Source organism: Odontomachus brunneus, unplaced genomic scaffold, assembly GCF_010583005.1.
Source record: "Odontomachus brunneus isolate Ranch 3 - 2012 unplaced genomic scaffold, Obru_v1 Obru_scaffold_113, whole genome shotgun sequence".
Taxonomy (NCBI): domain Eukaryota; kingdom Metazoa; phylum Arthropoda; class Insecta; order Hymenoptera; family Formicidae; genus Odontomachus; species Odontomachus brunneus.
This window is the reverse complement of record NW_022639563.1, coordinates 184,043-209,445: the sequence shown is the minus strand read 5'-3', so window position 1 is coordinate 209,445 and position 25,403 is coordinate 184,043. Positions and strand designations below refer to the sequence as shown.

Below are 25,403 nucleotides of genomic sequence, written 5' to 3'. Positions count from 1 at the left end.
CACGCTTGAAACTTTCGGGACTTTTGCGCACGTCGTAAAATCTCGTAGAATCGCGGCACGGCAATTTCGCGCCGTTTAGAGTCTCTCGCACGGTTAGAATCCTTAGCAAAACTATCGTTAAACTTTAAAAACCGTAATAACGCGTAGAACCCACTCGAGGGAAATGGTGGTAAGTGCACGGTTCTTTCGAACTTTCAAACGACCGCCGTTAAAAGTCAACCGGCCGTCTAAGCGAATTGTAATCCCGCACGATACAATTAGTCGAAGGGTCATTATTACCTGCGTTACGCAAAGCCCTTATTAAAATTGAAGCCAATGAAATAGATGTACGACGCAACGAAACGACTCTTCTCATGGGAATTTCTTTAATATCATATATTTTAGATAATAACACTATATACGAATAACAAATTCCTTTTTGTCGTATTTTCTTCCGAGCAAGTATCGAAACGAAGTACACATTCTCAAGATACTCCGTCGAGTTTAGATTTTTAATTAATGAGGAACGTTTTCAGAGAAATTAATAAAATAAGGAAACATTCCTACATTATGTAGAACTAGTATGTTACTTATGTATATCTAATCAGTTCCTCTCATCGACGCAAAGTGTTCTATAATCCGACGTGTACATCCCTATCAAACGCGACACCGATCATTTGTTTTATCTCTTACATTAATCATTATCGCTATTATTATCACCATTATTGCTATTATTGCTACCGATATCATTCATCTTGCTATTTTATCTATTGAATAGTATTAGTATTTACAAGCCAACTACAGAAGTAATTATTATCGAGAAAAAAATAATATTGTTTTAATTTCTTGGAATAAAACCTCATTCAAAACGCATAAAAATTCACTCGAAGCGACAATGAAAATACTGTTACTCGAAAACATAAGGGTGTGTGCTTAACTCAAACTTGGAGTGGATTTTTAATTCATACTAATAAATGTTTCAATTAATTAGAGTGAATTGTCTCTGTGAAGGTAAAGAGTGTTAAATTCACTTTTTCGTAACCGAACACCTCTCATATCAGTTAACGCAAGTGACTGCACTAATTTCTTTATAAATACTTTTATTCTTCTTAATGTCCCTGAGAGAAGAGAGGGAGACGGAACTTAAGCGCGTACTCTTCGAAGATGACCCTTCGTGAGCGCATAATCGCGCGTTCGCCGAAGAAACACGCTTTGCGTGGGCGCGATACTCATATGAGTTCCCCTCGTTCCTCGGGACCTTTTCGGCGATCTCTTCCGTGGGGATCGGGGTCTCGATGGGCGGTCGAAAAGGACCGATAGATGAAGGCAGCGAGGGAACGGACGGGAAATAAGAAACGAACGGTGAGGGAGGAAGGAGTTCCGACGAGAAGCACGAAATAAACCGGACATCGTGGAAGAGAACCCTCAAGAAGAGTGGTGCAGGTAGCTGGCGCAAACCAGTTTTACCTGTTATATCCTCTGTCCGGCTTATATGTGAGCACCGCCGCCAATTCCTATGGTGATCGTGGTCCGATGCTGATGATCACGGTGTTTGGCGCGCTTTTTTTCCAAGAATACTTGGGCGCTTCGCGGCGAACGTTGTTTTTAACCGCCTCGTCCTCTCGATGACGAACCCTCCTCCTTCACATCCTTCGGTGTTCGTCGTTTCCTTCGCGAGGAGTACAGGAGATGGGAGGAATTTGAGATAGGTTAGACACCTCCCCAAGAGACCCTCACGTGTAATCTCACATCTTTGAGATAAAAAAAGATGTCACAAATGAGAGACGCAATTAAAAAATTAACAGGAATAAAAGGAACGAAAAGGTGGTGAAAATCAACGACAATACAGAATCGAAGAACTCTTCAACGTGAAGGATCGCACATACTTGATTTCCTAAAGAGATTCAAATTATGTACTAATACACTGAGAGAAAAAATGGAAACTTGTTTGTTTAAAACTCATTTATCGTTCACATCAACTCTTAAGATGTTTGGTTGAGTGACATTTTTTCATGATAATTCGAAACGTTCATTCTCGGATTAACAGTAACTTCTCGCTTAAAATTTATTATCTATCTTCGAGGAACTTTCCGCATGAAAGTGAAAGAAATAACAACGAAGACCAAACGACCGATAATATCCACTTGAAACGAAAATTAGGCTTGTTATCGTGGCAAGGTCAGGGTTTAACGAAGATTAAACAGTACCAAACCACACATTTCGTTCCATTTCCGTATGAATATAAAATTTACTTCGATGAATGGCAAGTTTTTTGTTCATATAAATATTTCATGATTTATTTTTATAGTAATAGATCTCATAAAATGTATTTTTCGTGAACTCATTCCTTCTTTACCATAGTTTAAAATTTATAAACTATTTTTGCTCCAATTCTCAACTAAAGAATTTAAGAATTACATTACAATTAACCAATAAAATCAATTAAAACTTGAAAATTTAGTTAAATATTCAATTAATTAAAATAAAATCACTTTTAAATTTTTTTTAATTCGATCATGTAAATTTTATTAATCGCTATATTTGTTAACAATTTTTTGTTATAAAATTCAATAGAAAGAAGATGAAAATTAATATAACTATGCCATGTGGTTGATGTATTTTGGCCACTTTTCGCATTTTGCCGCGAACAAAATAATGAAAAGAGCGGTGGTGATAGCAAGATTGATATGTAGAGGAGGAAGAAAGAAAACTTGTTTGCTCTAAATTATGATGAATTGACGAATTTGACCGGATTAACAACAACATTGTGTATCTTTCTTTGCTTTTTAAATATCGTTCTCTACTGTCTGTGGTAAATGCGGGTTGAATGTGTAAGAATGAGTACAAATAATGAATATGAAAATCGTAGATAAAATCTGAAAAAATTACTCAGTAAAAATGCTTTTGCATTTCTACCAAAATTTTGATTCCCTCGTTCCTACATATCGTTATCGTTTTTCTATAAGCTATTACATTGAATAACAAGAACAAACAAAAAATTTCTTTCTACGATTCAACATCGTTTAAAACTGCACGAGATGACGCGTTTCGTTGTATAGCAAACGGATAGAGGAACCGGTTATTGACAGTGCTTTTGCATATCATGTAAATAACATAGCAAATAAAGTATGAAAAAATGCGATCGTTAGGTATAAGAAATTTAAATGAGCGCGATTTAGAACCGTTCCTAGTAATGATTTCCTGCGATATCTTTGGGACATTCCATGATTTTTACCTCGAAACGAGTTATTGGCGCAAGGCGCCAGGAAAAAGAGCGATACCTATGTACCTAAATTTGTATTTTCGCTGTTGATGCAGCGATCGACTTTGATCGCGAAACGCCTGAAGCACTATATTTCGGCTGTAGATCACTATCAGTTTACGTAAGATGAATTTTAGATACAGTTCATTAATAACACAACTTGCTCAGTGGTAAGCGAAAATCAAGATATCATTTTTGTTTTTTCGCCTTCGAAAGAGTTATCACATTTCTTGTGACGTAAAAGATTATACGATTCATTTACGTTCATGTTATTCTAGAAAATCAATTCATGATACCATGAGATTGTAGAATCCATCTGACGTAATGGTTTGTTATTGCCAATCATTCTGTGATTATTAGATTCGATTACTTCCCGTCCGATTAAGCATCTTATCGCACGATTAGTTAGCAAATTTTTTTGCTATACCACTGTTCGCAGCTGCGTATAAACATTTTAAAAAAATAAGTCCTCCATAAACGTTTTATTTATTTGCACGTACACAATACTACGGATATCGATAATGATTGGATAACTCAATAATGTTATGTACATACGTAATTAAACTACGCTGATACAATGCTTTTCTATAATTCAGTTATTATATATAACAGAATGTAGAAAAGCTTATGCTGATAAGCTTTCATATTCATTCAATTTGTTGACACAAAATTAACATAAAACATTGAAAAATACACAATGAAAAATCATACATTTATGAAGAACACATCATACATTTATATAGTTCCATTGAGCATTGAGTAAATTAAATAAAATTAAATTAAAAAATCCCACAGTTGTACAAAGATTTATTATTTCATTAATATGTGGGAGTAATTTAACTAAATATTGCCAAGTGGATGCTATTGTAACGTTAATAGATTAATGTTATTATGTTGTTATAAACTGTTTTTATGTTATTACTTAACTAAGTTCAACAAATTGAGCAATTGCTTCAGATCTACATTTACGAGGGATGTATTAACAAGAAGAGTTTATATCTTACCTTGTTTTTAGTAACTTCATACTTTTTCATAGACGTATAGTATGAACATTTGAAACTTTGAGTCTAGCTTCTGATGTGTCAAAGCATTATCATAACTTCAGTGGGATCGAATAGTATGGACACTTTTCCTGAAAATATATAAATTCAAGTTTAACTTTGGATTAAGTGATACATTTTAAAAAATTAGCAAAAGAAAGAGATAAAGAGATAAATATTTTTATTATTAAGTTAAAGATATATTAATATTTCATTATGCAATGTGTATATGTCATGGTTATGTATTGACCATTATATACTATCTATTAAATATTTGAATCCTTATTATATTATCATTATTCAATTCTTAAGATGAATAAAATCTGTAGATTGCTCTGAAAATGGATATTGAACAATATCCAGAAAAACGAAAATAAACGACTCGCTCATTGTTAATCATAAAACATTATCATTCTCTTGATCAAAATATTAAGCACGTTATCAATGGTGCAATTTTTACAGTCTATACGTCACTTACTATACATAAATTTTTATCATATTCTTAATAAAATTAGTCAAATTCGCATTCTTTGTATTAATCTCATACAAACTTGTCATGAACGTTTCGGTTAAGAGTCGATTGGAAAGTTAAAAACGTTACGTTAGCAATCAAGCATTTACAAGATGTACGACGCTGGACGTCGATAGCTTTTCTCACTTACCCATATCTGACGCGGAGAATCTTTCTCGTAAACCAAGCGTCTACTTGTGAGCATAGAAATCACACGATCTGTCGAAACCGTCAATGGGAACTTGCAGCCTCACACATCGATGCCCGGTCAACGCAAACGTATGATTCGTTTGAATCCTGATGTGAACATAGTTGCGCGTCGTTTTCGCGAGAATCACGACGTACTCACAAGTAGATCAATAACCTAAAATCAACTTTACATTAGACAAAGACGTAAATCAGGCGCACCTTGTAGGCAGTCGCCGTGGCTTATGCACGGCGCTACTAATGTCTCTTAGTTCCGATTACTTTCGAATGGAACATTTATTTCGATATTCATGTATCTATATAACTGTGATTAAAGACATAAAAATTCTACTTTTTTTTTTACAGTTTAGCGACTTACATGCCTGTATTCATAGTCAGGCCTTATATTTAAGATATCCTTAAGTTCATTTTTAGATGCTCATTTTATTGGATCATTTTATTGGCTACAGAGTATCTGAAAATGAATTTAAGGAAGCCTTAAATATAAGGCCTGACTATGAATACGGGCAACAGGGTCTTCAGCCTCTCTTGTGCTCTATGACACGCTATCTACTTTTCCAAACTTCCCTCTCTCCTCTTTAACCATTTATTTTAACTAACAGTCTTAAATCTTTTTTTCCCGACCACACGGATAATCAGAAAAATTTATAGATTATAATCTAACGCGTTCTCCACAACGCGAATTCATCAACTTTTTATTATTAATTATTCGAGGTTGACACGTACACGCGCATGATTATCTAAATACGATCGATACATGCGTAATTAAAGGGAAATCAGAATAACTGTGATGGATCGTTTATCGTGTTGAGTCTATAGAATTCTTAAACTCTAATGTTTCGAATACATAGATCTTTTACCTGATAGCCGATAGGCAATTGACAAGCTCGGCTTGTTATAGATCCAATATTAGTCTGAGGCATAAGAAAGAAGACGAAAATTTACCGTAACGTTATTTCCGAAGTAGCCCCGGCTACTTCCATCATGCTGTTCTACGTTGCTCACAAGTGGAAACGATCGTCCGGGGTTAACTCGACGACAATCATGATCACGATTACGAGGAAGCTACGAGGAAGTCGGCGAGTCTCCCTCCTCTTTCTCCCTCTGTTGCCGCTCTGTACCGCCAACTTTGCGGCGATTTCCCCACTCGACCGCCGTGACTGCGATTCGATTATTTCCGTCGGTGCCGCCGCTCGCGCGCCAAAGGTGACGCGCGATTCGTTGCCGGCAGCCGCCAATGACTGTCGACTGATACCACTTGTTGGCAGTGGCGGATTCAGAGACTTCGCATTTGGGGGTAAGTTTGTTGGTTATACCACTTGACTCCTAGGGGGGAAGAACCACTAGAAAAGTTTAATCACTAAAATCTTTACAATGTGTGACACACTTCGATTTCGATTCGACTTATCTTTTATATCGAACTCTTAATGTAACATTGCCGAAAGTTCCGCGGAACGCGATTACTTTTTGCGAAGAAAAGAAAATTGTCGCTCCCGTTCAATCTCTTTACGCCCTCCTGTCGCGCGGACTATCGTTCCTACATCATATAAGAAGCAACAGATTTATCACTTACAACGATTTAATTGCATCTCGTAACAGATTATGTTCGATACACACGATATCACTGATCGCGTATCGCCAAGCTGATTTTCAAAAGAAATATCGCCTACACACGAAATATGAAAATAGTGTGTGAAGTAAAAACAAACGTACGCTATACAAAGACAAAAATGTGAGGAAAATTTTCGAGGATGGAAAGGCTCCGTTTCCCCGCTGTTCGTGGATCCGCGCCTGCCTATCGCTCTCGATTTGCGTTGCGCTGTCTCACTCGCGCGCATGAGAGACGCGCGGTGGGGGAACGGGAGTAACATCTGGGGGAAGGCAGAAAGGAGGAGGTCTGGTGGCAACACTTCCCCGGCACTTCCTACAGCGGCTTTGCGTCCGTGAGTTCAGTTCAGCTCAGTCGCTCGCCGACCTCGAGACGTGATTGGTGTTTTTCGCGATCAAGCTGCAGCTGTGTGTGCCGCAGTCGCGCCGCAATTGCCATTGCTCGACGAGCACTAGCGACGCGCGAGCGATTCGCTGTTATCGCTTCCGCGAAGCGGATCTTTGCGCAAGAGTCGCGTTGTCGCGCTCCGAACTTTGCGCACGTCCGCGTCAAATTGTCGCCTTCGTCGTCGTCGTCGCCGCTGTCGCAGCCGCCGTCGCTGACGTCGTCGTCTTCATCGTCGTCGTCGTCGTCGTCGTCGTCGTCGTCGTCGTCGTCGAGAAGCAAGTGACAAGGAGTCAAAAGGACCAAAGTGACACACAAGTGCGAGCATAAACTGCTTCTTCTCGGGAGTGCTATGACCGAGAATTCTCTGCCGTTCTGCTGTGATACATGATTGGCGCGCGAGCCCGCCGATAATTCGCGCTGCCAACATAATTCCTCTCACGTGTTCGCGTCGTCGCGGCGAAAAGTTCGCTCTGTGGACAGCCGCTCTCTTTCTAACTCTCTCCCACCCCCTCCTCTCCCTCCTCTCGCGGATGCCGCCCACCACGACCTGATTACACGCGCGCGTGTCGCCCCGTGCGTGCGTGCATGCCCGCGACACACGAGGAGAAACGGGATCGGCGATTCATCATCGCCCGATGAACGGTTTGTGTCCCGATTATCATTGGACGGCGACCAGTGACCAGTGACATTGACAGCTGCCCGGTCAGTGACATTGACAGCCGCTCGGCCTGCCGACGAGGATTTTACTCGCGAGAAGCAGCCGACATCGAGCGGAGTCGTGCGGAGCAGACAGTGATCGAGGTAATTGCCCGCGAGGTTTTCCCGCATCTCGTATGTTGCATGTTGTTACGGGGAATTCGCCGCTCGCGCGACGAGCCACGTCGACGACGTTTGCGGTGTGTATTGTGTGTATGCGTGCACACCCCACACGCGGGAGCGTGCGTGTGTTCGTCGCGTGCATATCCGTTGCGCGCGCACTTCCGATTCTCCGCTGTAAACAAACCGTAGCGAACGTCGTCGTCGTCGTCGTCGTCGTCGTCGTCGTCGTCGTCGTCGTCGTCGTCGTCGTCGTCGTCGTCGTCGTCATCGTCGTCGTCGTCGTCGTCGTGGTAGTGGTGGTGGTGGTGGTGGTGGTAGTGGTGGTGGTGTTCGTCGCGTCGAACGTCGTTTTCCTCTCCTGCGGCGTTACCGAGTCCCACGCGTTTCGCGAACTGCGTATTCCGCATACGATCTTGAAAAGCAAGATTTATCAAAATTTATTGCCGCTTGCCGTTTTATCGCCGTCTCGGCGACGGGCGAACGTTGCTCCAATTTCACGCGAACACTGCGCGTTCGGAGACCGGATTTTCCTTTCTGCGCTCTCGCATTCGGAATCGAACGATTCTCGATCGATTTTTCGCTGTTTCGGCTTACGTAATCTCCCGCGGGAGTTCGCGGCATCCGAAATGCGCTGTTATTCCGTCCAGTGTTGTTTACATTAGTGTTAAATATCACGGCACTCAATACGCACTCGACGCAAAGTCAGTTGTTTTTTCAGTTTTTACCCGTGCAAGCTATGGTACACCCCGTATTTTTTACTTACTGCTACTTACACTTGTCAAATCAAAGCACATCATTACGTCTCGTCCGCAATCATACGCAAACATACGCAAACATACGCGATTAAGAGAATCAACAGATTGGAGGAAACACAGCGCGTTTACTTGGTGAGCAGTGCACAAAATTATCGATTTATCTTAGTCGTATAATAATTCTCCTTTACATTTGCAAATTCATCAAGTTCGCGAATCAGTTCTCGCGCGACTTAACAGTCGATAAGACGTTTTTCCGCGCCTCGTCTTCGTAATATCGCGCTTTATTCAGCTTATTCTTTTACTATCCTCGCGCGCATCCATTAAATTCGCACGCGAAAGGTCATCAGCGATCCAAGTCGGTCGATTTTCGTTCTCCCTCGCGTTGCCCCGCGCGAAAGATTCGGAGCGGATCGCGGCTCGTTACGATCCGCGTACGAGAATACGAGCAGTTGATTCCGGCTCGATGCGATACGCGGAACCCGGAAATCCGCCGAAAGCCCGGCCTCGCTTTAATCCGCTCAGCAATGTTAATAAACGGTCGCATGGAATTCAATTAACGCGAGCCGCTGACGTCATCGCGACTTTGTTGTCGCGGCACATCGACAAGTGGAGGACTAACGCGGCGCCGCTCGTCTTCAGATAGCGCAAAGTCGACCCGTGTCGAATATCGTCGAGCATCGCGCGAAAAGAAGCGATCCCGCGCGACTTTCTCCTGCAACAAACGAATTTGCTTGTTCCTTCGAAATTTGAAGATTCTTGCGATTAAGTTTCTTTAGAATCTAAAAATAGCAGGTATAAAACAAAAATGAAATAATTCACAAGAATTTATGAGAGTCAATACGTAGGTATTATAGTGTAATAAAAATACAGAAATAACTTCTAGATAGTCAAGAAATAAAATATATTATTGAAATCATTCGTTTCGGTTCTATTTTTCGGCTCATCCCTACAATGATGAATATTTAGAACGTAAACACTCATAAAAATTATTACTGTGTAGATCAATAATCGAGAAAAAGTCAAATAAACGAGACAAGACAACAATTGTCTCAGTTTCTAATTTACCTGCGGTTTTATTTCAAAATAACGGTAATCTTATCTTATTATGATTATTTAAATTAACGAGAGAGAAATCTTTCAATTGCTGTCTCGCTTATTTGACTATGATCTCTCAAGTCGACGACAAACAACCCACAATTTGATTTCTGTTGATAAAAGGTCGAATTTTGAAAAACTGTTTTTTTACTCTCATGGGCTTTTGAATTATTTGATTGGACATCAAAGAGTCTTATAAACATATTTATAAAAAAGAAAAAGGATGATAACTGTATTTGGTAATTTTTAATATTACCAAAGCCTTATATTTTTAATATTACGATACTTGCCTTATATTTTTAATATTACAATACTCGCCTTATCCCGCGAGTATCGAATGTAAAATGCTAATTGGTTTTATTGGTAATTTTGCGGCGGCCTTAAATGAGCGCCGCAATTGTATATAATTAGCTGTAGTTATGTAAGCTACTATTATATTTAACTCGTGGCGATAGTTAAGATGCTTAAGCTACATTTCAGGCAGCTAAAAATACCTGAAATACCTGGATCGTAGTACGCTTCTACCTATCAAACGGAATAATTTTTGCGCTATCGTACAAGTATAGCTTGCGTCCCTAAAAATTTATTCGAAGATATGAGTCGTTCATATCCCCAGGCAGAGAACATATTTGTGATCTACATTCGACTAAATCTATATTCGACTAAACGATTATTATTTTCACACATCTTGCTGCGCACGTTATGCAGATACGAGCGAATATTAAAACGTGTTTTGTCGGTGTTTTCTCGGTATAATTTAAACACAACTAGCTCATCTATCTACAAGTGCTCGCAAAAATTCAAATTCAAATTCGGAAACCACTACGTAGCAGTGATCGCAGTGTCGTATCGACACGCGGAAGTAAGGCGTTCAAATATCTCACGAGTGTGGTAATGTTCGAACATAACCTTATCGCTCGAAAATCGACTAGCATTTAAATAAGCCTTCGGCCGCTGTCTGCCAGAACGATAATAACGACGTCGACGACAATGACGATGACGACGACAACGACGACGACGTAAACACGAAAGCGCCTACACGCGTCTCTTCTCGACAGATCGATGGGATCTAACATGTACCTTGCCGTATACGGAAACGTTTACGTAAACCAGCCCGGTAGGAACCGCTCGTATTTCTTAATCGTTATTAAGGAAGTTGCGCGTTATCATTTACATAACGCGAGCGAGCGAGCGAGCCTGGACGAGCTCGCGCGCGTAATACCTGCTTGCGGCTTTCGCAAGATTTCCGTGAGTTTCGCGCAGCCGCCGCACACTGTGACAAACGAGTGAACTGAGGACAAATGATTCTTATTTCATGAAACCCACACTTTGGACGGTCTGTGATTTGCGGTAGGATTTGAAATGGAATTTTCTACTTGAAAAAGAAAAACATTTGAAATATCCGAATGACACTTGAAGATACGTGCGAAGACATCTTGAAATGTCGTAAGGAGATTTTCCAATGTTTTCTCACATGACACAACGAGAAAAATCGTTTAGAGTGAGCTTTCGATTGCTTCTAATTTACAGTTGCATGTCCAATCAGTTCGATTTAAACTGATTACTCTCTGAAAATTGATCCAAGGATAAATTGGGCTTTAGTGGCGCGCGAAGCTGTTACTTTTCTCCCAGCTTTTCTCTAAACTGAAGACATTTTCCATGTTACGCGCTGTTACGCCGGGGATGAGAGTAGCTTTATCTTTCAAATTTTCCGAGGAACATTTCATACGGTGTTATCTCGAAGGTCGAAGATCGAAATCGATATAGTATCGATGTAGTTTCAGCGTGAGCTCAATTTCCGTTACTGTCGCTACACGCACGGAAGGATCTTGCGCCACCGTTCGTGCCGTCGCTGTTGTTACAGATATAAACGAGGCGATCATCTACGCGTGCCTGTGGCGTCGGAGTCTGAACTCGTATGACATTATATCGGTTTCGATCTCCGTCGTGAACTATGCGTGACGGGATGACGCGCGTCTGTGAGAAAACGTTATCAGAACATCTTCGCGCGCGCGTGAAAAGAGGCGCTCCTGCTTATGTTAGGTTGAAAATAGCATCTACGATAATATCGGCTCTTGCCTCGCAAAGTGTCACGAAAGCTTTTTTGTCGATCGCCCCCGTATTCGCCACATTCAACTCCGTACAAAAGAGTACGAAGAAAAACATATTTTTTGTTTTATTGACAATCTGATTTTGTTAGTCTTGGCATTCGTGGAATACTCAAACTGAATGTAAACATTTTGCAATTATGACTTCACGCGAGCCGGAACTACTCGTGTTTAGAATCGTGACGAATTTACGACGCTATCACTTACTACGTTTTAACGATAAATCGATAAGTGCACTTGAAAATTCCAAAGAAACGATAGGCGCTGGCTTTATCAAGCCGGAGCAATTGTGTCGCATCTACCGTCTGCGCCGTTACGGATCGATGTCGCGATAAAAATAGGTAGGAAAATAGAGACAATAAGGAAACTCGTCACGGGGAAGTGTCGGATCTTGGTTTCCACATAAATGAAAGAAGAGGCGCGCGAGGACATCCTCGGTTCCTCTTCGCGCCAGGCGCGAGAGTCGGGGCTTTCCTCCTTTGTCCGCTGCTCGACGCGGATTGATTTCTGATTAATGCACCGTCCCGCCCGCGATACTTCCTCGTTGCGAAACCGCGAGCGAGACGACGGTACCGGCACCGACGTGACGCTGCAACGCGCGCAATCAAAGCTCCGCGAGAACCCGCCGTGAAGATGTTTACAAACTCCGTAAGTAGATAGTAAAGAAGACAAAGCGGAGGGTCGGTCGCGCTCATTGGCGTAAGTCGAGATCTGCACGAATCTCGGAGCAATATAGTTGAGTCCTCTTCATGGCGGTGCTAACTCATCCGTCGGGATCGAGTCAGTGTATAATCACTAATTACGTGTAACAATCATGATATGCATTATCACTCGTGAGAACACTTCAGAGTCGTTGCAACACCAGTTCCTATGAGACCAGCACTGAAGTCACTCAGCCTTGGAAGCAGTCAATATCCGAACCCCGTTAGACAGAGTCCCTGCGAAAATCTCGCCTTTCTTTCAAGGGAAGAAAGAAACAGAAAAGAAGCGTAAAATACGACTACATATTCTAAGACTACTAGATAGAGATTTCTACTGAAACAAACGTGAGAAGAAGAATAAGAAGAAAGTTCTGAAAAATTCCGAAAAGAACCTAATTTCCGACTCGAACACGTTTCAAGCCAGATGCTTTGTAGGCTTTGAGAATTTTTGCGATATACAAATCAAAAACGTCGTCACATAGGCGCCAGAAAGTTTCGAAACACTTAACGAATTCTAGTCTGAGTAAAACAATGAGGCAGTAACATCGAAATTTGGCGTGCAATTAACTGCGGAGGCTGGTCGAATGATCGACTCGACGCGAGAGGAAGCACCTGTTAAATTGAATAATCGTAATGCGAGTTCGCGCGAGAGAAATCGCGAAGTCATTTGATGCCGACTCAATGCGTGCGCTCGCGCGCGTTGATTCCTATCGCTCTGACACGAAGACATCCGGCTTGGTCGCCGGTGGTTTCCGATGCTGATGACGCCATTGCCGCCGACAGACGGCTGCGATATGTACATAGGTTATCTGCATGCACGGGTTATAAAGAGCGAAGCGGGCGGGCAAGGAAGAGGCGTGCGTGTAATCCGGTCCATGTGGTATTCTCTCGACTTCGATACCACGCGCGTCGTCGTCGTCGTCGTCGTCGTCGTCGTCGTCGTCGTCGTCATCGTCATTGTCGGAAAATCGCGCTAAAACCAGAACAGACACTCAATTAGCAGACATTCAAGAGTTTTCAGTTTTGTTTTCTCGGGACTATCAAGGTACCTTTGTACCTTTGTGCTAAGCAGAAAGGAATTACATGTAAGATCTTATCTCTTTATAATCCTTATGCTATTCTCTAGTTATAAACTCTCGAAGAAGAATAAACTGCTTTTCCGGTCATTTTTTTACACGGTCACTTTCTATTATTATCTTCTTTATATTTTTCACGGAGATAGCACACAATAATACAATACGACGGTAAAATTGGAGCGGTAAAGGCATCGAATTTTTTTCTACACGACGAAACGTAAGGGATTGTGTGGGGGATTTTTGCAAATGAGAGTACTTAAGAGTGAATAATATTTACAGATGTGCACTTCTATTTTCAGAAATCTGCTAGTTCCTTACGTTCCTTACATAATCTTACAAAAAGAATTAAAAACGTTGTCGTTTCTTTCAGCGTTTAAACGTATTTGTTTCTTTAAATGAGATACTTTAGTCTTTAAGCAGTAGCGTACCCTACTAAGTCCCACGTAAGCAAAATTAAAATTAAATTAAAATTTTTTACTACAAATAAACTGAATCAACAAACTGAGATATAAAGAAAGGACATAATTCTAAGTGGGAAAATTAAATAGATTTGCTCTTCTTCTTTGATGATTCTTTGGTCTGTAGGCCAATATCCACATCTAAAAGGGGACTTATTTATCGAAAAGGAGATGTTCATTTATGAAAAAAAAGCGAACAGAAACCAATCAAAATTCCCGCTGGCAGAAAAGTAGAAACTGTCGACTGTTACCTAACCAACAATGTGGATTCTGATTGGCTTCTGCCTTTCTCTTCTTTGCTTCTCTATATGAATTCTCCTAACTTAAACCTCCATTCCAGAAATAGATTGCTGCAGTTAGTCAAAATTACATGTTATTAAATAAAAGCAGGTAGAATTCTCGAATTCTTTATTCAAAACGAAAACGTTTATTTAAAAGCAAAGCTCAGTACAATTCGTTTCATCCAAGGAAAAGGACGATTCTTCTTCAACTCTATATTTCGTCCACGTGTTTGGCAAGATACATGTGGCAACATACATGTGGTTTTACTCGTACTTTGGAAAAGGGTAATGTCTTGTATTTTAATACATATCTCTTTACAATTGTCTTTTCCTTTGTACTTGAGATAAATTACTTGAGGTAATTAAATCAAATTAAAAGAGAGGTAGGCGAACAAAATTAAGAAAGATAAGATTTTACGGTGAGGACTGTCGGAATGTTAATTATCGAACAGATAATTATTTTATTACTTACATGTCATTTGCAATTGTGATTGGCACATGTCATCATTGTATGAGAATATTAAACCCTGCACTCTGCAGCTTTCTAGCCTAAGACGTTCACTTGTGAGATAGGTCGTGATTGGAAACTCAGCTCACGCTAAAAGTCGAACTTGCACAAGACGTGTGTAGCACGATATATTCGTTGACATTTTTATAAGATTTAAATAACCGTCGCACGTTACACAACGCGCCCACGGAAACCCACAATTTTGCGACTTACATAAAGAGTTGCAGTTTCCATGTGGATAAATTATACACCGAGATTCAGAACTTATTTGCCGCCGGCGGGTAATTTTCCTAACAAGCATTACGCCGGATACGATGACACCAGAAACACGGATATTAATGTCGCTGCTACTTGAATATTCACCAGTTATCGTGTACGCAGGTCGCGACGCATTGATTGATTTACGATTAAATTAATAAGTACAAGCCGGGCGATCTAGCGCGCGCTCGGCATGTTGATTTACGATCGAACCGAATGTTTTTGAACGAAATTCCGCTTTAAGTTAGAATTTGCAGTATCCTTGCGACACGCTCACGTTAAAAGTAATACCAAACATTATTATTATTAATGTTCTTGTTACTTGCGCAATTTTTCTTATATCACAATCTACATTTGAGGAAGTAAAAATCGGAAGATATGCAGTAGCATTTCACGCAAGATATATCCGCGGTAATGCATTCGCATTATCATTGAAATTATGATGAAAATTATATCTACGACAGAGAAAAAATATTTTTTATCTACACACGCGCGCGTACACACACACACACGCGCGCGCACACACACACACACACACACACGTACGCGGAGGTAGTTTGGATATGTATAGAGAGATGTAGAATACATAGAAATGTAGAAGCGTGGAGTGTCAAGTGGATAATACGCGTCCGAGGCTGACGTGAGTGCTGAAAGAACGTAGAATTTCCAAGGAGAATGTCGACTGGAATGGAGAGACGGTAACTCGCGACTAAGACGAGAGGAAAGACGGTCTTTTGAACGCGCGACTCTGTCCCGCTGGAAGACCTGTCACCCGGAAGCGAATAGAGAAACGCGCACGAAGACCTCTCCCGGCGGCTTCTAGTCGCGTCGCGTCGCGTCGCGTCGCGCCGCGTCGACGGAACATTAGCATTTAAAGGGGACGAATTACCGGAATTACTCTCGGGGCATCGCCGCCGGTGCACCGGCCGTTGTATCGGCAGTCGCGATGCGCTTTCACCGAACCGCAAAGATATCGGAAGAATGCCGGTTATTTCGGTTGATATTGCCGGAGCACGATAATGCGAGATCTTCCAACTCATTTCTACTCCATTCTTCTCCGTCCCCCTCTCCTCACCCTTCCCCTCTCACTTTTGCCGTTTCCTTTTTCTCATCCATCTTGCTCGTTCGGATATTCTGACAAGAGCGGTCACTTGTCACTGGAAACGCACTCGAGGTAAAAAAATTTGAAAAGTTTCGAATCTCTCAGCGAACGCCTCTTTTCTTTCCTTTTTTTTTTTCTTTCTTTCATTCCGCCTCTTTCTCGTTAGGTTGCCGATGATTTTAAACGTATTTTGCTGCGCAAGAATCGCGTGAAAGATCGTCGTGAAATTCAAAGGCGCGGCCTTTAGTCTCGCTCGGTGTAATGCCGGAGAGGAAACGGCCGACGAAGGGTGGTCCGTCGAAGTCGACGTTGATAAGAGGGCGCCGGAGAAGGGTGAATAGAGGAAAATGAGAGAGGTGGGCTGCGAAGGGCGCGTACAGCGAGGAAGCAGCGAGGAGGCGGAGGGGCGGCGCAGGGGTAGAAGAAAGCCTTTCTAACATAATTCCATGGAGCTCGCCGGAAGAACCCGGAACCCGGAAGTAAGGGAGGAAGCACTACCGTCGGCCCGAGGGGATAGGTGAGGGTGAGGGGCTAGGGCGGTCAAGGACGAAGGAAGGGTAGGGGCATGGAAATTTCTCCGGTGCTTCTCCACGTAGGGCTCTATCGATCGTCGAGATCGGAGGAAAGACTCGCTCGGTTGACTCGCGAAGAAAATTCCTCGACCTTGACTAACCGTGTGGATTAACGACGAGTAACATTTACTTACTCTCGTTCGTTTTGCCTTTTCTTTTTCTACCGTCGAATTCAAAGGCTTGGCTTGCGAAATGGAGACTCGCGATTTTTATTCCCATTTCTGTTCCGAAATCTAAAAGAGATAAAGTTAAAAGCGTTTTTTACGGTGCGTTTTATGTGAGCGTGTTTGAGTCTTACGTGTCTCTTAAGAGCAGCGATAGGGGGGTGAAAGACCTGAAAACGATTATCTTCGCGATTTGTGCGAAGGAAGCGGAAGTGTAGAGCGCGCGTCACAATATCTAATTTGATAAATATCGACCGTTTAGTTGATAACGCTGATATGAATAGTTTACGTGCGATGTGACATAAGTCGTAATTTGCGCGAATCTAGTTACACCGAGTTGTCCGTACATCCTTGTCAGGTTGTCTCGGAGTCTCGGCACCGTGTCCGAAGGAAACATTGCATACGAGAACACAGGCGCGACACTGGGCTAGACAAACACGATCGATGCTGACGTCCGTAAAGCGAATAGGACAGAGCTTGAACCGCGTCGATTCCGGGAAGTTCTAATCTTATATTTATAACCAGATTACTTTTTTTCGCGCGTGCAGAAGTGGAACGCGCTTAACTATGCGGAAACTGCGCGTTCTCATTGGAAGCGAGCGATTTGTTTTAAATAAATTAAAACGAGACGGCCGTTTAACGGTGATCTCGTGTTTCTTCTCTTTTTTTATTTGGAATATTTCCCAAAAGGGGATTGGAAAACTGTAGATTTTTTGGCGAAACAAGGTACTACTGCTATTAGTTTCTCTTCGATTGTTTTTGTGAGCTCTTCATCGAAATTTTTCATTTCTCGATGCTCTATGGTGAATTTTCTTTGTACAGAAAGATCGACATAGAAGCTACCTAAGGCGTATTGACATCATGGCTCTCCAGATCGTTATTATGCAAGAGATAATCGATGTCTGTCACGCGTGGGCCGATTATCGCGGATCCGACGTGTATTTTAGTCGTCCATGTCATTGCCATTGCGTCGATAATCCTTTATCGGCTATGACAATGCAGAGATAGCAAGTGTCGCGAATGATTTTCATCTTTCATCAAAATCGATGGAAGCCCGTCGATGTTCCAAAAATCGGGATCGATCCAGACTCAGGTTGTATGGAGGGCCAAATAAATTTAGAGCAGAATAAAAGCAATATTTCAATATTTAAAATATTTATAATAGTTGCAAAATGATAAAAGCGCACGAAACGTCCGTCCAGATAAATTTAAAATGTTGCAATACTGGAATATATATATTATTGAACGAATAGAGGCTATCCGTAGAATGCAGCCCGCCATGTAACATCGCACGCGCGGCGCAATATACGTTTGCAAATCATAAACGGGAATTGCGTTTATTGCCGCACAGCAACGGCGACGGTGGTGTGGTACATTTGGTCACACGAGCAACGATATGATGGATTTCCACAGTAGCGTTTCACAGCTACTGTTACATCTTTATTACACGCCGAGCGGAACGCAATCTTTAGCTCGGTTTAATTGCGTTTCGTTCGGCCGGCCGACTCTCCTCGCCAACTCGCATCATACCGGTGTATCGATTTATAAATCGTGCCGAGATCCCGCTATCGTTGAGATTCGTCCTGCTGCCGTGAATTTCCCGCATTCTAGCAAGTTTCTTTAATCTCTTGGCGGAAGCGCAATCTCTGTATATTTATTCGTACCTCAGTTGAAAAACGAATATGTACTCGCATGCAAAAAATATTCAACTTTTATATTGAATTTTTGCATACGCATTATGACTTTTATAGCCGAGTGAGGTTCATTGTGTTTCCGTTCGGGCGATTCACAATGTTGCATTTTAAAGGAGTTGCCTCAGGAAGAGGTCGCGATTTTCACATTCCTTAAATATTCATCCAGTTCGCTCACTTTTTACGACGAAAAGTACTTCCAAGTGCGCGCACGCTTTCCCTCGGAGGTGCTTTTACGTCGAAAAAAAAAAAATGATGAAATAGTGCTTTTTATAAAAGATTAGTGAGGTGTATGAGTGCCATTAAAGCTGTTTGCCCGCGCCCGGAGATTTTGCTCGACGCGGATATTCGCTGGGCGGGAAGATAGATCCTTTTATCTCCCTTCCCTCCACCTCCTTCACTTCGTCCTCCTCCACCTCGTCTGTATCGCGAGAACGGGAGAACCGGTCGGTATCCGGACCGGAAGCACGGACCTTGGACCTCTCCTTCTCTTTTTCTCCTTTCGGGAGGCAGCGAGCGGTGGATCTCCGGCCTCGCGCGATCGCTCCAGGCTTCGTCCTCTTCTTCTCTTTCTCTCTTCCTCCTTTCCGCGTGTCCCCCTGTTCTCCCTTCGCGTTTTTTGTTCTCCGCTCTCCTCCGTCGTCCCGCTCTGCTTCCTATCTCGGCTCTCTTCCTCGTCTATCTCCTTGCGTCTGTACATATCCTGTTCCTCCAATTACTTTTACGTCCTTTTATCGTCCACCTGTGGTACATAACGGATACATTTACGTTACACAGGGTGTCCCACTGCTTGTACCTGCGACGGTGAATTTGGGGTAAACTTGCATCTCTCATAGTCCCTTTAATTTTTTGCACAACACATTTTTGTACTATTTTTTATCTAATTCCTTCGTCAAATGTGCTGACCGTATTCAAAAATACGCTGAAGAAAAAAGAAGTCAGTTCTCCGAAAGAAAGGCGTAAGATGTTTCATTTGTTTCAAATAAAAAGTTTTATGTATTTACCATAGACATATATAATAGACTGCGCGTTTATATGGGCTGGCTGTCCGAGGGATCGAAGGACAGAGATAGTCCAAAAGTAGCTCTCTCTCTCGCACATCACACAGAGCGGGGAGGAAGTTGAAGGGGAGTTGTCGTGGAGAAGTGTAACTGACGGTAAGGGGAAAAAGTGAAAACGTCAATAGCACCAGCTTGAAATTTGCAAATGCAGCACACATGAACCATTTCTTCTGTTCCATGCACTCCCCTGTTTTTTTTCACATCCCCACCAACTGGCGTGTTAGAATAAGACACAGCTACTTTTCATATTGCTTTCTCTCTCGGGTGTTGCGGATAGCGCCTCTTACAGGACGGCGCAGTCTATTATATATGTCTATGGTATTTACAGATGGTATTGACAGATCAACTCCATATTCTGTAAATTATAGTCTTCTGTAAATTATTTTTTATCTTTAACTTTGTCGGCGTTTTCGACTTCTTTTTTGGTCTGTCTTCCGCTGTCTTAGGCTTTATCTTTCGGAACCTGTCTTTTCTTCTTTCGACCGAGCGAAGACCCCAGAAAATGCCAGACAGTACGATGGATGATATCCGGCCTCTCTCTTTATCGCGTGGACCTGTTCCGGCCTTTGGCTATATCCGTGTTTTAGACAAAAGAGAAAGAGAGGTTGCTTTGAGAACGTAGAAAAGAATGAAACTTTGGGACATTCCGTCGACGTTGCTTCAGCGAAAATAATGGCAGAACTTTCCGTCAGTCGAAAAGGACTTGTGAGAATTCTTAGTACCGTCAGACACTAAAGTACCTACTATTAAGGTAGTCAGACCAGGTAGATGTTAGTTAAAAATGCATATAAAAAAGAAAAACTGGTTTGATGGGCGTGCGAAATGTCTTGTAACAAATCAATCATAATGTGAAATGTCACAACCAGTGTGAGACATGAATATATATAAGAATTTCTCTCAAGAATAATATCTTATATAGAATATAGGAATCCTAAAGAATAACTTATATAGGATATAGGAAATTCCAAAGATAATTAAACAGAAATAAGAAAACAAAAGTAAAAGAAATTCAAAGATGTCACTCGGCGTATTACTATGACGTAACTTATTTAAGAGTTATACTTGCACGTTCTCAAGACTTTACAAGATGGTACTGAATCTCAAGAGCCAATATTGTGCTTCCGACAAATAAGTAAAATACGGACGCTTCCATTAGCGAGGAAAAATATTTTAAAGAAAGAGGAGACTTCCGTGACTGGTTTCAGTACGTCGTGAAATATCGCGGAAGTGGAATATTATTCTCGACTAGGGGGACGGATTGAAAGAAGTTGCACAACGGCTCGGCCGCTTTGAGGATCGCGTCGCAAAATCTCGCGAGAGCTTCTCGCGCCTTTATCGCCCGCGAAATTTCTCTCCACCGCTGAAACATTTCCCGAGTTTACAAAGAGAACGACGGAACGCTTTTAAATCCGGCACGCTCATTCCGATGTCTTTACGGGGGAACGACAAAAGTAGGGAATTCTTCGATTTATCCCCCTCGAATACACGGCGATTTTATTCGGCGCGCGTTTTACTCGTTGAATTGTTAATCGAGGGGATGAACGGCTCGTCCACTAATGACTCGTGCCGTACATGATAATCGCGCGGTTTAACCACCGAAACGTTTATTCAACATTATCGTGAATTTACTTTCAGAATACGCAGAGAATACATGTATAAATAGAGAGTATATATGTATATACATACATGTATGCACGTATGTACATGTATAGGGGCGAAGATACAGAAGCTTGCATATACGTGGCACAATTTATCTTACGTACACGCGCACATCAACGTCATGCGTATTATTTTCCTTTGTAGTCACGCCGCGCAAAGGGTAAGAATCGCTTCTTAATAGAGAATAAAATTCATTGTCTATTAAACGGGGTTTGCATGAGTAATGCGCTGTGCAATTTTACGACGTTATACTGTTACACGGTATTACGTGGAGGTTGTCCTGTCCTTTCGAGGCCTCCGAAAGCCTAATGCGTTACGCTGTCGATCTCGTCTTTCTCTCCTCTCCCCCCTCTCTCTCTCTCTCTCTCCTTTTCTCTTTATCTTTGTTGCTTTTCCCTCTTCTCTCCTCTCGTCTCTTTCCTCTCTTCTCTTCTCTTCTCGTGTTTCACGCATACGGTGCGCTCGCGCGTACTCTCTGGCATTCCTCACCGTCGAAATAACTATTATTACGAGTCGGATCCGGGACAAGAGACGACGATAGTCTCCTCCTTCCTTCTTCTCCTTCCTACTCCACCCCTTATCGCCTCTCCCCGCCGCTCGACCCCACACAGAATTCACGGGGCTTGTTTTATTCTCGCCTCTCGTATCGAGTCATCTTCGGCCGACGGACAGGACACACACTCAGTGGTTTACCGGGCGGCCGACGCCGATAATAATTACAGCGAAAGTGGGTGAAACTCCGAACTCGAAGTTGAGCGCAGCGCAATAACAGCTCTTAAGATACGCGAATCGTCGTGCGTGATACGTCGACAAAGACGCGTGTGATGTAAATAGCACACGCTGAATTTTCCGACCAACGCGCGAGATACATTTTCGCAGTACGTTATCGCGTAGCGCTCTGATTGTTCAAAGAGACGAGGACTCGAGTGTGACTTCATTTACCCCTGATTTAGGATTCGTACTTCATTATACCCCTCTATTATGTATTATGTATTATGTATTGCGCAGTTCCCTGTAATACCTCGCGCAACGTTGTCTCCCTTGCATTGTCAATCCACTCCTCTCCATCTCACACATTTACTGCATTTTATTTATTTAACAACAGCTAAGCAAGCGTCTTTTTACAACCTCTCTCTTCCGTCTGCTCGCATTGCGCTGGTTAATCCCGGAAAAAAAAAAGAATCCTTCCCGTCTGTTTTATTTTTACTTTATTCTCATCTGTCCACTGACCCGAGTCCGACCGACGGGCCAGCAACGGAGACATCCTATCGTTATTGCAACACGATGATGGGTGGCCTTTTATCGGAATGGGTGGCTGCGACGATACAGCCGCACACCGTCGCACGCACCTACGATCGCATTATTCCATTACGATAAATCAGCCGACAACCAATCGTTCTTCGGCGTTACTTCCCGGGCTATTGGGGACACTTTTCCGATTTATCAGAACGCAACACAGCACACACTCGCGGTACGCGAGTAGTCTCGTGTTTTCTCCCGCGTTCGCCGCAATAGCCGGCTGCCTCTCGTCGCGATTCCTCTCCCGCGCGACGCATACCTCGGCACTTCTATTATTATAGCACACACTTCCTCCTCGACATATTTATATTTGCGCCGACGGATTTCGCGTGCCTACCGGCCCGTTTCCTTCCACGACCGGGGACGCTTAAATTTAATGGGCTATCGGTATTTGCGGACGAGGCGTCTCCCTTTCGTTCAACGTCGCGGAAATCGTCTCCTACCTGTTTTAGATATTTTATATTTATTAATATTTTTTGGTGTTATCTTGGAGGTTATTAATAGGAAAGGCGGAAAGAAAGTCTCCGTTGTTACAGTACCAATGATTTAATTAATGTGACAATTTATAAAGTACTATTAAGAAAATTGTGAATTTCAAAATTATAAAAATTTATTCAGGCAAAAATTATTCAAGAAAAAAATCTTACGAATTATAACATTCACATACACAAAATGTTTTATCAGCAAAATTTTAGGTTCCACGCTATTTCCTGATATTAACGATATTAACGATACTTATTATACTGACTGTTACGTCGATTTCCAATTAACTGTACATAAATTCGACCGATGACTGAATTATCGAAAATACACTAAATAAACAAAATAATTCGGGATATATATGTATGTTATCTTTCGTTTCTCATCAGCTTCCTATTGACAGATTCTGAACCAACCGGTACAATTTTTTTTAGAAGCAATTCATTATATTTTATATGTAACTTTATAAGACGCAGTATAGTATTGTTAGCGCTGGTCACGGCGCTGGTCAACGTGTTGTGATTAACGCAAGGGACAAAGTGTCGGCACTACGACATCCTCATATCGGAAATACTCGTGTTATTTTCCTCGTATCGCCTCCGCTCGTCGCACTGCCAAGTCTCTCCCGGCTCCTCGCAGATTTATAATATTGATGTTGCTTAACGATTCGCGATCTCACGGACAAGATGGCGAGACAATACGACTCCCTTACGTAACGTCTAGGACAGTGTCTCCCGGACGATAAAAATAACACTTCCGTGAGAGGCGATGTTATGACCTCGTTCATTAGTTCGTTATCATTTTTTACTATTTCTGGCCTACCTTCTTAGCTACGATCGAGAGCTCTCTATTCTTTTATTCGAGAGACGGACCCCGCATCGATTCGGAAGAAAGCTGTGCTTCCCGTCTTCTCACATTGTGCTCGGTGAGATGTTTTCTTTTTGTCTCTTTCATGATTGAAACCGACAATTTGCGCAATATTCTTCTTCTTCGAGCAATTCGCAGAACTTCTCATTGGCTCAATATCGGAGGCACTCGATAAGCAGTATCAGCAAAATTACGAGAAATGAATCGCAAATAATTTAACATATAAACAATCGCGTCTGATATTTCGAGTCGCCAATAAAACAGCACGTACGTGCGCTTTATTCGCAGAGAGAGAGAAAGAGCGAAATACTTCGTTCCCTACCTTTAAAGGGGCGTCATTTTGCCGCTCTAAATAATCTCTCCCTCGTGAAGCGGCCGTCGATCGGGCATGTCCCCTCGATGCTCGTGTAATATCGATTAATACCGGGCCGGTCACGTGGCCTACTGAATAATTTTACGCGAATCTATTTTGATGTGCCGGCCATCGTTTATTCATACGGCTGACGTAAAACTTTCCGCTATCTGCGCTGGGTCGATGCATACGCCTGTGACAAAATAGTTTAGCATACTAATTACTTCTTGCGCGGCCCACATCAGCCGACGAGCACGCTCGTCGTGTTGTACGAATGCGAAACGTGCGGCGGTGAGAGATGGACACGCACCGGCGCATCGTTGCGCCGTGCTTCTTGTTAAATCGTACAAAAGCGAACATATCGGCCGCAGCCGGAGAACCGCGTGAAGAGATTCAGTCAGTGTGACACTCGATCTCCGCTCGAACCTCGTCTGGCGTAAGAGTCGACGAATTGTGAAAAGCCGCCAATTCAGACAGTCAAGTGGATCACTCGAAACACAGTTCTTTTTTTTTTTATTTTCCTGTACATAATAGATACAATAATTGCATAATAATATTTTTGTTCAAACTTATCGACGTGTCGCGACCAGTGCCGCGATTTTTCGTTACATACCCAAACGTACGAGCTCGGATGTTTTTAAAACCAGATGAGATCACACGAGAGGAGAAGACAGGTGAAAAATTCGGTCGGTTTTAGCGCGACTTGAGAGTGGGCGGTCGTCGCCGTGGCGCACTATTGTTTCTCATTGCCCGACACGGACGCTTCCTGCTGGCAAGCACTTCCTAGTGGCGTATTTATATACCTACCAGACGCAGATCCGCGTTCCTGATACACACCGCCGTCCCCGACGGCGATTCCTTTGGCTTATATTAGGCGCGATCGTCTCCGCGACCCGTACACGCGACTCTCGGGATCTTGATTTAGCGACACGGAGGTGGGTCTCTCTCTCCTACGAGCCAATAAACTCGATAAAACCGGCCCGCGCGTCCGTCGGCATGGTGTAACTAATTTAGCACAGTTGAGTAAAACATACGCGAGAATTCGGCGTCCTTCTTCTGATCCTATCGATTTGCCGCTCTATTTCCGCTTTTGTATTACGTC

The 25,403-nt window shown here is 42.4% G+C and overlaps 1 protein-coding gene and 1 long non-coding RNA gene across 5 annotated transcripts in view; one reads left to right on the top strand and one right to left on the bottom strand.

Annotated features, from left to right (window-relative positions):
• The window catches only part of LOC116849371, a 136,245-nt gene extending 129,645 nt beyond the window's left edge, over nucleotides 1–6,600 (bottom strand). The window contains exons 1-3 of one of the 3 annotated variants that reach the window (XR_004379120.1): nucleotides 5,860–6,600; nucleotides 4,944–5,156; nucleotides 4,246–4,373 (exon numbers count right to left, since the gene is read on the bottom strand). This is a non-coding gene — a long non-coding RNA (uncharacterized LOC116849371). The remainder of the gene's footprint in view (nucleotides 1–4,245; nucleotides 4,374–4,943; nucleotides 5,157–5,859) is intronic. The other 2 variants (XR_004379118.1, XR_004379119.1) reach the window with 2 other exon arrangements.
• Nucleotides 1–25,403, top strand: part of LOC116849367 (ets DNA-binding protein pokkuri) — a 151,528-nt gene that overhangs the window by 100,937 nt on the left and 25,188 nt on the right. The window contains exon 1 of one of the 2 annotated variants that reach the window (XM_032826462.1): nucleotides 6,923–7,796. The exons of the other annotated variant lie outside the window; for it this stretch is intronic. The gene's annotated coding sequence lies outside the window, so the exon portion shown is untranslated. Of the gene's footprint in view, nucleotides 1–6,922; nucleotides 7,797–25,403 lie in introns of those variants that run through there. 2 annotated transcript variants of the gene reach the window in all.